The sequence below is a fragment of the Passer domesticus genome, chromosome 6, assembly GCF_036417665.1.
Source record: "Passer domesticus isolate bPasDom1 chromosome 6, bPasDom1.hap1, whole genome shotgun sequence".
NCBI classification, from domain to species: Eukaryota; Metazoa; Chordata; class Aves; order Passeriformes; family Passeridae; genus Passer; species Passer domesticus.
In genome coordinates, this window is record NC_087479.1 from 43,740,262 (window position 1) to 43,752,498 (window position 12,237).

Genomic DNA, 12,237 nt, shown 5'->3' on the forward strand with positions numbered 1-12,237 from the left:
GTTTCTTGTTTTTATGTTCTGTTTAAACGTCCTCTGCTGGCTGTGACTGCAGGCAGGATGGTGCTGGGGGACCTGGCCTCCTGATCTCTGCTGGCATCGCCTTTCACAAGTGCTTAGTGTGGTACAAAGATCCCAGGATGTGGGTCCATACCCACAGATTCTGGTGTCTGGTGTAGGGCTCAATATCGATCTATGGAGGTTCACCAAAGCAGAGCATTTCAGCATTTCCTTTGCTTTCACAGGGTCTGGATAGGACCTAAAGGTTACATGAGATTCACTCTGATCGGTTGATGACCATTCTTGCTTTCAGACCTCTGAGCAAAGTCCTTGCTTCACATGGTTTTATTATGGCTCTTATCTTTATCTTTAGTCTTACTAAAGGGAAAAATGTACCTTGCTATTGTTTTGCTGGTTTTTTATTTGTCAAAAAAAAATCCCAAAACAAAACCAAAACCAAACAAACTTTCAGAGAGCTGATTTAGATACTCTAAAAATCTAGAGATGTGTTTGTATTTTGTATGCCTCTAAAGAGCAGGATTTTCAGGTGTGAAGCTTGGATTAGGGTCTGCTCCTTCAGGAATATAGCCACTAGGAGACACTATCACTGCATCAATAGAAGCAATTTAGGCAGGGCAGGTGTGTGAGCCGGGAGCTCAGCCCTCTGCATGCAGGTCAGCCTCAGGGTGGCCTTTGGCTGGGCAGCCCTCTCAGTCCATGGGCATGGTTAGGGAGTCAGTGTGGGCCAGCGGCCGTTCCCAGTGGGCACTTTGAGTGTGATCACCATGTTTTGCAGAGGTTGATAATACCAATGTGGGCTCTTCCACTTCCATTGGTCTCAGTTCTGGAGAGTGGTCCCAGGCAAGGTTTATGAAAAGCACAGAGATGTCATCTGTTCAGATTTGTGGTGCACAGTTAACTGTGCTGCTATGTCTGTGTGTGTGTGTGTGTGTGTATGCACCCTGCTAACAAAATAAATCAGTGAAGTGGAAGAGTATGAAACATCACTGTGTTTGAATAGACAGAAGACTGGGTAATTGCTTGGCGTTGTGGTTTGATTAGTGAAATAGTGCTTCTCAGTTCTACGTACACAGTATAAATGGTGTTTGTGTAATATGAAATGGCACAAATGCAGTGCTCCCGTTCTGTTCACACTAGCAGATAAACTGCATGGCAGGTGCAGAGATCCCCACCTTGGTATTTATCTCTATCTCTACTTAGAAGGAAACAAACAACCCAAAAAACTCATCTGAAGTCCATTCCTCCTCTCCAAACTTGGTTGTTTCTACATTTGTCTATAGATACTCCTATCTTCATCGCAAGGTGCACTGTCTCTGAACCTGCAGTTCCACTGTCAGGAGTACTGTTTGTCTGTGCTACCAGATCACCAAACAACACAAGTCTGGTCCAGACCAGAGAGCATGTGTTTGATTTATCCAAAATTAGCCACAGCAGTGGAACACACACAGGTTTTATACTAGCTGTAGATGGATGGTTATTAGTCAACATAAGTTAGCACAGGAGGCACAAATAATAAATACCTTACTGGCATAAAGCTCTGTGAATACAAGTACAAGTTAACCTGCCAAAATTTTTTGAACAAATTTGAACATTAAGAATTCATTTACTACACAGGATTATTTTTTTAGTCATGCAGCTGTGATGGTTTTGGATCTTGGAGCAGGAGTCATAAGCCATTTGCTACATTGTCAAGACAAAGCCTGAAAGGGAGATTGCCAGCATGTATTATGCACCTAGCCTGGAGACAGCATGACACACCTAGGTGAGTCAGGAAAACTAACTTGGCATTTCATCGTAGGGTTCAGGCACCTACATAGGAGAGTGAGTGGGTTCTCAGGATCTGCCAAAATATATACAACAAGCACACCCACACATTTCTTGTCATCTGAGTTCTTATTCTGTAATTTACCCACAAATTTTCTCTACATGGAAACTTGAGGAATTCTTCTGGCACAAATGTTTAGATGCTTTAGAGGATGAAATCTTCCAAGTGCTCTCACTGTTATTTTTACACGGTATTTGATGAGCACCAGGATAGGATGGAGATGTTTTACCCTATGCACTTTCTTAGACATTTTGTGGGACAGATGGAGTGAATGTAGCTTAGTAACTAGTCATATCAGCTGTGGCTGTGACCTCATTTCACTGTTGTCAATTGCAAATCTCTCATCAATTTCAGTAAAAGACAATTAGGCTTTACAGAAGATAACTCGTGATCCTTAAATTACACAATAGTTCTCATGGCCCCAACCTTCAGTTTGGCCTTGAGATAGCTTTTCAAAAAGAAGTTATCACCTAGACAGCAACTCCATTTTTATACATATTCAGATAATTTTATAGACACACAGGGATTAATACATTTCCTATAAAATCTACAGATGCTTATTTATTTTGAACTTTTTAGGAATAGCAGGTTATAGTATTGGATTAGATATATGGAGATTGTACTATCTTAAAAAATGACTGAAGTTTTCAAAAGCCTTATATTCCCACAGGTTTCTGTGAAATAAATGCATGTATGTGTATATATGTATTATGTATGTACAGCCTTCTCTGTGGACATACGTGTAGATGTTTGTATACAATGCACTAAGAAGTCAGCATACAAAGCAGTACTATATTGCTGTGCTAGCAAATTATAACATTTAATTTTCTTTTCTTCATTTTCCTGTTTCCCCTTGATCTACAGGCTGCCCCAATGAAGACTGCTAAAAACTCTAAATTTGTGAGCAGTGTTTAAAGGGTCGCAGTTTTTCAGTTTAAGAAGAGTAACGTTAAAACTCTGTCGTCTTTCAGAGGCAGTGTGGTTGGCATGTGGGTTCCTTCGTGGTGTAGGTGACAGTGGGAATGCTGGGACTCTATGTGGACATGGATCCCACACTAACAAGAGCCTCAGTGTTGGGCTGGCTCTGTAAAGAGTTGTCTCCATTCCAAAGCAGTCTGTGCATGTGAGGGGTGTGGGGTGAGGGCGCAGTGCTAACGAGTGACCCTTCATCTTCAGTACCTTCTCGTGTAATACCTTTCTATTTTCTGTGGGATTTAATTCCCTTCGCCAGCAGAATGTGTTATAATGCCTGCTATTTAGGGCAATTAATTGTATGATTTCTTGAAAACACTGGCTGGATCTGTCAAATCCATCATTTCTGTAATTGTCCATCCACTAATTAAACTCCTCTTTTGCCAACTCAGTACAATGTTTCACACAGTTTTGGCCTCCAGCTCATTACTCTAAAATGTTATTACCAGAGGCATACAAGCAATAAAAATAAGTGTGCTTTTATATACTTAATCCTACTTCTGTATTAATTTTAAGGCTCTCAGTGTGCTTGAAGTTTTAAGACAATTAACTACAATACATTTCAGTCCTTTGGAAAGAAAACAGACTAAGTTCAAAGCTTATAATATTTTCTTTTATCTTCAACATCTTTGATTGTACGTAAGCAATTCCAAATTTGGGATCCTTACAAGGAAGAACTAAAAAATGACCAAGGCATAAAACAATTAAGGAATACTCCTGCTAATTACAGGCATCTTTAGGAGACCAGTGTGGAATTCAAGAAAATGCAGTATTTCAGGTTCACTGCTGTGTCTGAGAAATCAAATTCATTGAAGTGTTTTGAATAAAAGAAGATAGAGTGAGATTTTAAAAACTAAAATGATTTCATTTTTATTTTTCAAAAATAAATTCTTAGTTTTATCTTCAGTTAAGAACACTAAAATTGTGGGCCCTCCAATATAAAGGAAAAATTTCATTGTGTATTAAAGAAATCTTTTGAGTAGACCAAGAAAATATTTGTCATTTTTTTGTGTTTTTCAAGGTGCCAACAATCTCTTCTTAGAGAGTTGTAGAGAACAATAAAGTCCTCCCTCATCCTCCTTTTCTGCAGGTTGCATAAAAAGGCATATCTGATTCTGACTTCAGCTGCCTCAGTGGTGTTGCTTCCAAAATTTCTACAAAGTTTTTAGCTTTTTTTTTTTCTGTCAATCTCACACCCTGCGAGTATATTTCGCAGTGTTGATTTTCACAACTGCAGTTTTGCAGGGTTGGTTTTTAGTACTGGTAACATATTGAGGCATAGAGGCTGCCTGCCTGAATGTTCAGTGAGCAGGATGCTACTGCCACTCCCAAAGTTGAAGTCCTTGAGCCCCATCCATGAATTGAGCTTTTTCTCATTCTCTGGTAGTTCACTATCAACTGCATCCCTAATAAGAGGATAATGGACAGCACCTCTGAAGTAGGTATTTTGGGGCAAGCTTAAATTTAATGTATCATCTCTTTGGCAGATTAAGAATAATCAGAGATGTATCCGAGTGTAAAATCCGTGTGAGAGAGAAAATGGTCAGTTTGGTAATAGAATGCTGATACTTTTCAAAAGTGTAAATGCATTCATTTTTATCCTAGGGAAAACGGGTAAATGGGTCTAAGGTTACATCACCTGCTAGTTCACATCTCTGTGTGATTTAAGTTAGTCTCACTTAGCCCTACTGCCAGATTTGTGCTTCACATCTGGGAATGACTGCACTTCTGATTGACTGGTGGCCTCCTCAAGCCATACCATGTGGTTTCCAGATGGTGGATTTCATCTCCCTTGAGGCAGGAACCCCTGGTGTTTGCCTTTCCAACTGTTCATTGTACTTTCTGTACTGTCATTTACCCACAGCTGAGTGAAGTTTGGATCTTGGGGATTTGCTGTCTTGCAGGGACAATGACAGAGATCACCGCTAAGCAAGTCACGTGCACTGCTAAGCTTCTGACCCTGCACATCATTCACAAAGGCTGTCTGGAAGGTGCAGGGAACAAACCTGCTCGTTCCTACTCGTTTGGACAAGTGTGTCTGATGCAGCGCTCTCTTATAGGGATTGACAAACACTTCTGGTACATGTTTCCAGTCTGGAGGAGCAACGTGACCAGGGACCAGTTTAGATCCTGAAAGTGGTGTAACTGTATTAGTCCGGTATTGTGTCCAAGCTAATGACAGCCTCTAAGTCCAGCTAATTATCTTGAGTGCAGGAGAGCACTAGTATGGATCTGCCAGGCAGACACAGGTACCCTTTGTATCCCAGGTTCAGCCCATACAGAGTCTCAAGGCCTGTTTCTTAAGGCAAGGAAAAAAAAGATCAGAATTATTTGAGAGTATAAAAATTAGGGCCAGCATTTGTGGGTTTTACAAACCACCAACTGCCTGGGACCATGGCTTCCTTAATTGAAGAAGTGACGACACATACATAATGTGTAGCTGGGGATATGAGAGTGGACTAGAGGTTCTTCAGAGATCCCTTCCAACTTTAACTGTTCTGAGATTCTGTGCATGACAAATACATGGTATCCAGCCATCTCCATGTAGTATCCTTCATATCCTAGTTCTTGGCTATGGCTGTGATGCCCTGTACTGCTGGCACACTCATCCAGGTACTGATTTTTCATGAGATTGCATTTAGGCTATGTATACATGAGTAATAATCCAACCCATCAGAGACAGCTGGACCCGCTAAGTCCTCACTGTGCTGGTTACTTAGGTGTGCTTCTAGAGTACATTCCTGGTATAGCTTAATCCAAATGGCATTCAGCTCCTTAACATGAATCGAAGCACAGCAGGTGGGCATCTTCAGGAGGTTCACTCCAGAAGCTCACTTTGGACTAAAATGCTAATATAAGTTTACCCTCAGTTGGTCACTGATACACCTCAGGTAAGTGTTCCCTGGTGGGCAGGTGTTCCTGGCAGGCTCTCATCATCTTCCAGCTGCTGATGTGCATGCTGGCAGCACAGCTCCTTCTGCAGCCACAAGCTGAGGTGCTGCCTTGGCCTTCAAGTCTGGGTAGACTTGCCTGTGTAAGTCACTAATGAACATTTCTTGGCCTGCTCGCCATGAGCAGCACAGACTGCTGCAGGGCAAAGCATGCCTGGAGGTGAACCATGGTCTCCAATAACACAGAATGTAGAGGATTCTGTTGCAAATTCATGCCAAGTGTGCAGGGGGTTCTGGGCCACATACAATGGCAGAGGCAGCATCTCAAGTATATATGGTTTATTAAGCTTCCTTTGAGGCAGAAAGCTCTCTCATTAATTAAGCATCTGGTCCTTATCTGTGTAAGACCTACTTTTGCTGTGGTACTGAGAAAAGATTTGTCCTGAAAAGCGCACGTGTATATAAACACATGTCATCCACATACATGCATGCATATGGGAATTAATTAACACCTGGTTGCTATTTATATCACAGAATTTAGGTCAGGTAGTGGAAAACAGATCAGAATCACTCACCCGACCTTTTAGGAGAACTTAGAACAGGCATTTTGCAGTGTCCCATGCTGGAAACTGTTAGGAAATACTATTTCTGTTGACATAAATAGTGCCAGAGGAACCTTCACAGCTATGTAGGGAAGAAACATACAAAACCTGTCTCACTGTAATACCAAAACACTTTAGTAGGAAGCCTGCTGCTGCTTCCAGGATTAGCTGTTTCTTTTCTTCTTGCTTTTGTTCCTGTCCCATTTGCAGGCATCTGTTCCCTGGTGGTCTGTTGAAGGGGGTTCCCAGTAATCCTTTCCAAGGGGAACCTGGAGAGGATCTTCTCAAAGATACGGTAATGGGCTCAACACTTAGGGCAGAAGGGCCTCACAGCAGTCACCATTTCTTCAAGTGAGTTGCTGGAGTGCCTTGAGGAGGACATTCCTGTCACCTTTTCTGGTAACGGGTTTGTGTCACACGGTGGCACCCTTGCAAACCAAATAAAGCTTGAACTCCCACTGCAGCCTCTCTCAGGGAGGTCTAGAGGGTCTTCTTTCTCAGTAACTGAGGCTTCAGTATCTTTTGAATGTTGATCCCCTAATTGTGTTTGGCTTGAAATCAGTAAATAGGTGGAAAGACTTACTGGGCAGCAGGAAACAATAAAACCCACAGGGACAGTGTGGTTGTGTAAGCCTCATATTTTTTGGCAGCCTGGCAGTAGACACAAGATCATAGTGCAAAGGGGAAAATCCCAATACCTTGGTTGGTATTTATGGTGATTATTTTTGCCAGGACAGTTGTTTTTTTGCCTCAGTAATATTTAATAATGATGGTGTTACTATCAGTTGCAGTTAAGGATTTAGTGAAACATAAACCAAGAACATATGCAGCTAAATTCACACTGAAGGAATCCTATTCTGACGTGGAGTCTGAACAGCTTCCGGGCTTAGATGGAGGTATTGTGTTACCAAGTGCTCTTAAATACTTGCACCTTTCTGCTTTTCCACAAAGGAGGTACATTGCTGAGTTTAGGTGTTTCAGTTTTGCCGTTGTGTATGTTTTGGAATCCTCTGCATTTTAGGAGATCAATCCACTTGAGCCTTTTGTCATTGTGCTGACAGTGTCCGAAAGCCTGGGCTGGGGGTCAGAGCCCAGCTGTGTGGTAGGTGTTATGTACATTTACAGTGCAAAGACAGGTAATTGTCTGCTTTGGACAATTACACTCTCTTACAGAGCTGCAGCAAGCTGCTGCAGCAAAGGTGTGGCAGTGTTTATCACCAGAACCTCTTTGTGTGATGCATTTTTGTTGCTGAAAGAAAGACAGCCTCAGTTGTTATGGCCCTTTGATGTAGCAGCTGTGCTGATGACAAGGAGAAAGGTGGAGTCCAAAACCAACTCAATTTGTAGGCATTATTTATTCACTAACCTACAGATAAATGCTTCTAATTCAAAATATCAGTGGTTAGTTAATCTGTATGTATTGTCCAAGTCAGGAGAATAGAATGCATTTTTATGTCTTGAGGGAGTAGTAAAGATGTAGTCTTAGAAAAGATCGAATGCCTGTGTCTTTATTTCTGTCCAATTTAAACTTGCTCCCAAAATACCCTGTGAGGCCAGCATATGTAGCCCCTAACAATAAAACCACAAAAATCAATAATACTTAATTTGTGAAGTTTTCCCATGTGTCTGGATCACTCAGTCTGGGTTTGCCCTTTGTTTTGATAAGTACAAATGATTTTCTGCTCTATGTCATGCTATTCGACCTGCATATAAAACTTGTTCATTGCTTAGACTTCCTTGACAAATTGATGGAACGACAGTGTAGGATTGATACAATGAACTTGAAAAAGTGTTAAGTGACAGTTTAATTCCATTGGGTGGTAACAGTTCATAATATTTCTATTCAGGCTCTGCATTGAAGGTACAAAATCACTGTGATGCCTGAATCAGTGTAAGAACTGACATATCCCTCCTCCTCCTGCAAATACAGGAGGATTTAAGCAGTCAGCACGTGTCTGAGATTGCTAGGCTGCTTCTGACAGCCATAGCCTGCTGAGTGCTGGAGATGATGAGAAGAAAAAGCTAGAGCTCTCACATCAAAGCCACTGGCTTTACTTCTGCAAAGGGAGCACTGAACACTGTCCCTTGGAAGCTGGTCAGTGCTGATGAAAAGACCCTGGCAGAATGGGGTGTGGGTTGGACAGGCACATCAAACATCAAACTGAAGCTGCAGAAACACCACTTGGTGCCTGGAGGTCAGACGTGGCTGCAAGGCTGAGAACTGAAAAGAGTGGTACAAATTAATTACTATCTTATACCTGGGTGTTAATGCCTCATAATTGCCCTGGGTTTACTCACTGACCATACAGCATCCTGTAAGTGTTTTCATAATTTTGGACACCATGAGGACATCACAATAACTGCCATATTCTGTTTCTTCATTATTTTTAAGGAGGAGAGAAAGAGAAGGAGGATTTTAACTTCTAGCCAGTTACCCTCTACTTATACTCTCTGCCATCAAGAAAGATGATAGTTTGGTCAACCCCCCTTCTCACCCATAATATATCAAGAGCGTAACATAAAGGTGTTATTTTTCCAGTCTGTTTATTAGTTATCCTGTGATACTAGTGTGCCTAAGGTGTGTTCGTGGCTAAAATGACATGTACAGGAAGAACAATTTTCCAAAATTTGTCTTTATAGATGGAGAGTTAAGGTGTAAAGTTTGCTCCCTGTCACACCAGAATCTGCATTGTGGATAGGAAAATTGTCCTGTCACCATGGCCAGTCAGGCAATGCAAAACTCTCTGTTTCCCGTATTTTTCATCACAGGTGATGTTGGTTATGCCTTTGCTCTGCTTGACTAGAGCAGATGGAGACCAGATGAGGGGCTCAACTTACTTCTTTGTGTGGACCTGCAGTGGTTTCTCTCCTCTTATGAAAATACCATGTTGTCTTCATATTTGTTGAATTGTTTGGGAAAGCTTACATTCTCCTTTTGCTTTATCTCAGTTTTTTTTCTTTTTCCCAAGATGAAGCTGAAATTATCTGTAAACCTGACAATCATGATTCATTTTTAGAAGCAAACTGCCTTTCTCAGAAGTGTTGTTTATAAGCTCTGTTGTGAACTGATGGGTTAATTAGAAGTGGCTGATTTGTAAGTCTAGGCTTTTAGACATCAAGAACACATACCTGAAAGATAGATAGGACATTTACCAGTGATGGGAAATACACTAGTGCCAAATGTACATCAAAAGCTGGAATGGAAAGATCTCTATTGGCATGTGATCAGGTTATTGCATTTTGCTAATCTTCCGTCACTGTTTGTTTTGTGGACTATTACAAAAGATTACTCAGGAACAGGAATTACAAAAGATTACACAGGAACAGGAGTCAAAATCTATCTGAAGCTTGTTGTTCCTTTAACAGTTTCCTGGAATAAAGTGTCATGTTTCAACATATAGTTTCTTCCTAATGACTTACACTTGTGACATAACTTTAGATTCTGTCTAGCAGGACAGAGTAGCAGGAGACAGAAAAGTTATTATATCAGTTGATAGCAAGATCACACCCTAGAAAAATATTTTTTGCACTACAAAGAGTAAAAAACTGAATAGTGTTTCTTGAAATTGGCCATAAACAATTATTGTGTATGGTCTTTAAAGAAGATGCATACTAGACACATACTAAAAGAAACACATTAAAAGGCATGCAGTCACTGTTCCATCCCAAGGTACATCTGCCACTAACCTGTCAGGTGTCTCTAGGACAAAACTGACAATAACTGGGTATTACTGACCTCAAAACACCTTTCTTAAGGTTTTATTGTCAAATTCTCATCATCATGGTCCAAGTTCACTGTGGAAGTGATCTTCACAGTCCCATCCCAGTATAATTAGAATATTCTAGCAGGTGTTTTAATTTTTAAAAGTTTGTGATTGTTTATAATGGCTAATGAGTGTACTAGACATCCTTATCTTGTATTTCCTCCTCAACATTTCCTTTGTCCAGAGTTTGGAGAAGGTGCTAGAGGTGTGGCTGAGCTATATCTTTATCTTTCTGTCTTCTTAGATGAGTATACTTCTGTTCAAGAATTACACTTGTAATTCCTCTTGAAATACTCAGATTATGTATGTGGGACAGAAAAGACTCCAGATTTTAGCCTTAAATCCAGTACTCTCATAAAATCACTCATTTTCACATACAAAGTGTATGTGTTTTGTACACCTTGTTTAGTCCTGTATGGACAGAACTTCTTCTGAAGACCCTCCCTGCACTGCAGTCCTTGGTGGTTCTTGGCAGACTCATAACCAGACTGTCTCCTGTGAGTGTTCTCAGTGACTGTGAGTGCAAATACCCACACTCACATGCACATCACTGTTCGCATGCAGTGTCCAACAAGTTTGCCCAGACATTTTGGCACCCCTTAGAGCTGAAAATTTTTCAGTCTCAATTTTCTGAACTGATCAAGTAGTGACACCTGACAAAAACTAGTAGGATTTAACAGTGCTGGCTGCCTGCTCTCTTCTGTTTACACTATGAGCCTCTATGTAATTTTTTTTTTCTTCAGATTATTGGCAATAGTTGGTCACCTGAACTAGAATTATACTTGGTAGTTGCTAGAACTAATTCATTATACAAGTGTCAGGTTTTAACTGGAAAGGAAGTGAGGAAAAAGTGCAATCTGGGATTTTCACAGTGCTAAGCAAATACTTTTAATAGATGCAAGGTAGGTATTCTGCTTCTTGGTTACTTTTTAGATCTTAACATTTTGCAACAGCAAATAAAAGTTAATTACCAAGGAATGTGAGGAAGGTGGTGCACATTTAATTGCAGCTCTCTTGGCCAGCTTTGCATTGCTTATTTGGGTTTGCCAGTACAGATTGCTCTGGCTATTTGTCCGTGTTCTGGCAATCATTTCTCGTCAGTTGTAAGTGGAAAATTTCATTTCAGGATTACTTTTCCTTCGGTGAGACTATTGCCAGTATGGCTGGCAGCAAAAGCAGTGTCGATGGAACATGCTGGTCTTTCTGCTCAAGCCCAGACTTTCATAGGATACTTGATACGTGTCACATGTAAATTCTAATGCTTTGCTGGATTACCTGTTACCTGAAAGTCTTTCTTTAGAAGTCCTTCACTCTGTCTGGAAATGTATGGGCTTGCCTTCTGTTATTTGCTAATGGGCTGTGCATGAGCTACTCTGCAGCAATTTCTCACACAGATATGACTACCCCAAAGCAAGGGGAAAGTAACTGGCTATACCTTGAAAGTACAGGAGACCCAGCACGCTACCTTTGCCTGCACCACAGTGCATTGCTAGTGCAGGCAAGCCTTTAGAATTGGAAAGGCTTTGCTGCCCCCTCAAAAATATCACATCTGCTTTCAGTGCACTGTGTTTCAGCAGCTTTGTTTGGTCCTAAACAGGACTGGCCAGATGAGGCCAGGAGATGGAGTTGAAGAATTGATTTTGACTCTGCTTGTTTCTGACTACCAGCTAGCAGTACATGAGGCACTCTGCAAGTTTGCGCCTGGCAGCTAATAAAGCCCCTGGATGTTGTGCATGAAATGAATTTGACTCATACTTGTCTTAGAAATAGTGTCAGAGCCACAGGCCTTTCTTTGCACGTTTCAGATTTTGCCTTGGAACTCTGTGGCACAGTTCCCTTGTGCTGTGGATGTAAAAGAATCGGGACACTTATAAAAAGATAGTGCATGATTGCTTGTGATTCAGTGGAGAAAAAAAATCCTAGAGAGCTAAAGCTCAGTAACATTTATGTGGTATTTCCCAGTTTTCCCTTCGCAGAGCATTTTCTTAACAGTAAATCCTGCCATACAGTAATGCATAACCACAAGGACTCAAAAAGCTGTATGGGAGGGTGTAATTAACACTAAAAAAGGATGACTTGAGAAAACCAAACCAAGCCAAATAGACACTTCTGTAGTGAGGCTGTGAGGAAGGTGCTCACATATGTTAAGCGGATTTTTTTTCTGT

At 41.0% G+C, this 12,237-nt stretch overlaps 1 protein-coding gene and 1 long non-coding RNA gene across 4 annotated transcripts in view; both read left to right on the forward strand.

Annotated features, from left to right (window-relative positions):
* SLC1A2 (solute carrier family 1 member 2) overlaps window positions 1–12,237 on the forward strand; it is an 88,964-nt gene that overhangs the window by 4,210 nt on the left and 72,517 nt on the right. The gene's annotated exons all lie outside the window — the stretch shown is intronic.
* On the forward strand, window positions 1,641–3,298 carry LOC135303338 (uncharacterized). Its single transcript, XR_010364805.1, has 2 exons — window positions 1,641–1,780; window positions 2,708–3,298. It is a non-coding gene; the product is annotated as an uncharacterized LOC135303338 (long non-coding RNA).